General features: G+C 43.1%; 1 pseudogene; it reads right to left on the bottom strand.

Annotated features, from left to right (window-relative positions):
• Positions 1-1393: 1393 nt before the first annotated feature.
• Positions 1394-2361, bottom strand: LOC105502259 (annotated as a pseudogene).
• Between the last annotated feature and the right edge of the window lie 2621 nt (positions 2362-4982).

Genomic DNA, 4982 nt, shown 5'->3' with positions numbered 1-4982 from the left:
GTCCCTTGTGCATAGCATCAACAGGGCAGTTATACCTTTTACAGCAATAGTGGCTCAGTGCCAAGTGTGAACTTACACAAACAAGTTATACAACAAGTGGAGGTGTGCACTTGCATGCCAAACTCACTGAGTCATGCAGGCCTGGGTATCCGCCTGGGCCTATTCCCTGACCAAAGCACATCCATGTACCTCACAGCCTGACGTTAACAAAAAGATAATAAAAACCTCCTGGGGGTTAAGTGACAACATGGATGTGGCACGAAGGGAAACGGCACACATTTAAGTGTTACATATGTTTGGCAGACTTCAGGCCAATACCTGGTTCCTGCACTTGCCAGACAAGTAGCTAAGGATACTCAAAGAAAAAAAGAAGTTTTTAATTCAAGCAGAGCTCCATACCACAGTTTTCCTTTATGTTCGGTGGCCCGCAGGCACAGTTTCCCTACCACCAGGAATGAACATTTTGGCTCCAAGGCAAATGAAAAAAAAGTATTTCCACTTACAACATGAAAATACAGAAACTTTATCAAAGAAAGAAAACTATCCAAGAAGCCTACTTCCAGCAAAACTGAAGTAACACTGCTTTCTCTGCATTCAGTGCTCAAGTGGTTCTCTGTACAATGTGTTCTTACAAAATATGTCCACTTGACTGACAGGTGCAAAATATTGATGGATAAACTCAACATGAAATGCAATAGTTCAAAGAAAGAATTAAAAAGAAGTGAGGGAAATACAGGTTTTGGATAAATTAGCTTAAAAGGGGGTTGTCACCAGACTTAGAATGCTCTTGGCTGGCCCTGGCTCTCCAAGAGCTCTGAATCATCTGGGAATTAATGCAATGTGGTTAACAGTCAATGTTGCTATTAAAATATTTTAAAATAATCATTACAACATAAATTCAACCATGTAAACAGCACCACACATAGCACAGACCTGCCCTGAGAAACAATATGCAAAACTGAGATCTGACATTGTATCATTTGGTGATGTTAATTCAACCTAACAGTCCCATCCCCCTTCCCTGTTCTGTACCCCGCCCCACACACACACACACACACACACACACACACACACACACACACAAATCTAATTTGTGCAATAAATAGCGGGCTCATTCTATGGAAGACTTCAAACAAAAATACACAAAATGTATGTAGCCAGGTTCAAATATTTTTGGAGACTCTCCCCCAAAAAAAGAAATAAAAATAACAAAAAAATGAAAAAAGTGCCTAAAATATGATAAAGCATATTAGAGCCCTTTCAGATACAAGGCAGAGAAAGATGTAAAATAGAAAATGTCCAGATCTTCAGTAATTTCCAGAAAGGTCTAATGCCTTGGTTGGCTGCAGAGCAGTAGCAAATTTTTGCTGCTGCTGCTCCTGGGACAGAGCCACTAAGTCTGCTTCTTGGGACACAAGCGCTCAGGCCGTGGGCTGAGTGTACCTGTCCCTTCCCCTTCTCTTTTCCTTTGCTCCATTTCCCACTCCACAAACATATCGAAGAGGCTTGGCCAGGCCTCATCTTTGCTATAGTTGCTGAGGTCAGGACCTCACCTGAGTGAAGTTAAAGAACATGTTCCAAGTGTCCTGGGTGATGTCCTTGATCCCTGAGGGGTTCTCTCTTACGAAGTTCAGCCATTGGTCCAATACCGGAGGACTGTTCTGGGTAAAGACTAGTTTCCACAGTGCAATGGCTATTTCCTGGTGCAGTGACCGCCACCCTTCTTCAGTATCCAGGCCAAACTGAAATGTAAACTGGTAGAGATCCTTGAATTTATCCGCTTGTTTAGCTTCTGTGAAGAGGCTAGGGAACTGTGCACAGATTCCGTCAATACTGTCTGCACTTACTGCTTTGCAGCCAACAAAAAACTCCTTCCTGTTGAATCTGGATATGGTTGCAGCCTCGAACTTCCAAGCCAAGAGCAGCATTCAAAATTCTGTGGGGTCGACACATAGGTCATCGCAAAAACACTCCATCCCTTCCTTCAAAATTGCAACCTTCCGCTCATCTTTGTAGCACCTGAACAGTCCTTCCAACCTCTGCAAGGAAGACTCCTCGGCATTGAACGTGGACTCTCCCGAGCGTTAGCTGCTGGCAGGCCTCAGCGACAGCCTCCACCTTCTTGGTCCCATTAATGAGGATGTTCCCACCTGGCTTGCGGTAGGGTGGCACCTGCTCCTCATGGTGGCCTGCACCCCACCTGCTGTGCAATTTGCTGCTGGGGTCACGGGCTCCATTCGTGTTGCCCAGGGTCGATGAGGGATTCTTGCGCTTGGTGACACATTGACCCACTGTGCTGGTGGCCCCACCTCTAGAGCGGCCCCCTCTGGATTGGATGCCCTGGCTACAGCTGGCCCACATACCTCAAAATGCCATCAGCTGGAGGAGCCAGCCAACCCACCACTCCAAAAGCAAGTGGCATCAACTGGCTTTTTAACAGAAGAATTTGTCCAAAAGCAGCTGCTCCAAATGTTCCTCCAGTCAAATGCTTCCTAGAGACGATGGAGGTCCAGGGGGTCCAAGCCACCTACCCTCCCTGCTCACGTTTCCAGGCTCCTTACCCGCGCTACCACCTCTTCTTCCACCACTGCCACCACCTCTTCATTGTTGGCCAACCAGAAGCTCCCCCACCCCCCAAGGCCCGTATTCCCTCTTAAAACCCACAAGGCATATGTGATAGTTAAAGGATGTCTACTTATATTATAGCTACTCATCCATGCATTAAATTCTTTGCTTGAGTGTGAGCTCCTTGGGGTAGAAACTATTATATTGATCATTCACCCTGCCCAACCCTAATCCTAAACTTGGAAAACTGCCCATAGGTTATTGTCATGTGCAGGGAGCAGCATAGCAGTACAGTCTAAGCTCAGGGACAGACACAGTTCAGGGAATGGTAACAGAAGAGCTAGACTCCCAGGACAGGGGCCTCCAGCACATAGCTAATATTGATTCTTACATATACTAAGTATGGTCTCAAAAGTAGTTTACAGAACTGAATTGAAAGTCAGGATCCATTGGCGTCATTAAATATTTTCAATGCTTTAATTTCTAAGTCTGTTAAGCTATAGCAATCTATTAGAAGAATGGTATACCTCTGAATTCACAATTATATGTAAACTTAAATGGTGGTTTGCTAAAGATAGCTCAGAAAAGTTCCCATAGAGGAGAAATGTGGCGATTTTGTGAGATGCAGTTAGATGGGGCTTCCAGATAGAAGCTAGATCCCTGGTGAGTTAGTTTAGCCTAGGAGAAAAGTAAGGTATTAAAAATAATAGAAAATGATCGTCTCCCCAATGTATTTGATAATGCAAGATCTCTGTAGAATTTTTAGCTTATAAAATATCTTGCCTAATTAGGTAGAGTATTTATACGAAAAGAGCTCCTGGAGCTCTAATTGATGTACTGGGCTGACCTGGGACCCAAGGCTCAGGCACAGAACAGAACAACCCTTAGCAAAAGTAGCCTAGACTCTTGGCAGCCTATAGGGTAGTTCCCTTGGACCCAACACTCTCCAAGCTAGGAGCGCAGCAGGGCAGAGGCTCAGCTGTGGGGCTAGAGCGGCAGGTGAAGGAATCTGGTTCCTTCTTACTGGCTAGTAATTAAGTAGAGAGCTGGCAACTGCAGCGGCATCTCTATTACACTCAGACTCAAACCATAGCAAGACTCCAGAGGGCTCTAAATATCTGCTCCAGGATTTTATCGGTAACTGAGTCAGAAATAGAAGCTCTTCCAGGCAAAACTTTTAACACAGGATCCCTGAACCCTTTGAAATTTAATCGTGTGAATGGTTCATCATAGTTATATCCATGATTTTTTTCCTCTTCCTTTTAATATTTTAGTTTTCCCCAGATGCAGATTTTCTAGGACTTCTTGAACTTCTCTCCAGGGTGTCATGCCAAGTCACAGGATGGAGAACCAGAATGCTCTAGTCCTTGCTCTGTTACTGTCTCATTTTCTTTTTTTTTGTTTTGTTTTTTGAGACAGTGTCTCACTCTGTCGCCTAGCTGGAGTGCAGTGGCACAATCTTGGCTCACTGCAACCTCCACCTCCCAGTTTCACGAAATTCTCCTGCCTCAGCCTCCTGAGTAGCTGGGACTGCAGGCGTGCACCATCACACCCGGCTAATATTTTTAGTAGAAATGGGGTTTCACCATGTTGGCCAAGATGGTTTCGATCTCCTGAACTCGTGATCTGCCCACCTCGGCCTCCCAAAGCGCTGGGATTACACGCGTGAGCCACTGCACCAGGCCACCGTCCCATTTTTCACATTACCTCCTTGAGCCTGTCTCCTTATCCATAAAATGGGAAGTAGGATTATATCAGCAGGAGAATCACATCTTGGTGCTTCAGGGGTTCCACTACATTTTCATTCATATTTCATTGTTAGATATATCATTTAATATGTGCTGATATGGAATAAAATCTCCACGATAAAGTGGTTTAAAAAAGCACAGTGCAGAAAAGTGCTCCGATATTGAATTTTAAAAAGTGATATGCATAAATAACATATATATGTTGGGCATTTCTGCAAGAATAAGGAGAAAACTAGTGATGGCAATTTTCTCTGAAGAGTAGAACATTGGCATTCAGGAAGTGGGTCTTGGTGGTCTGCCTTGGGAGGGAAACTTAGTTTACATTGAATAAACTTTTATCACTTGGATTTTTATTATGCATGCAAGTTTTTGATAAAACAATATCATTTATATCAATACATAGTGCATATATATAAACCACATATATAAATATGTGTATAGATATGTTGAACCAATGATTAATGTTTATGTTAACAATAAAATCATCTGTAATATTCCTATAATTTTGTGAATATGACCTAAACTAGCATGTGTCATTTGTGCCATAACATTCTACTAACGCTCAAAACAATTATTTTAAAACAGCAATATTTGAAGAAAATGTATAAAACCAAATATTTAGATACACTTTTTTTTTTTTTGGAGAAAGGGTCTCATTCTGTCACCCAG

Source organism: Colobus angolensis, unplaced genomic scaffold, assembly GCF_000951035.1.
Source record: "Colobus angolensis palliatus isolate OR3802 unplaced genomic scaffold, Cang.pa_1.0 Scaffold78, whole genome shotgun sequence".
Taxonomy (NCBI): domain Eukaryota; kingdom Metazoa; phylum Chordata; class Mammalia; order Primates; family Cercopithecidae; genus Colobus; species Colobus angolensis.
This window is presented reverse-complemented; position numbering and strand designations above follow the sequence as displayed.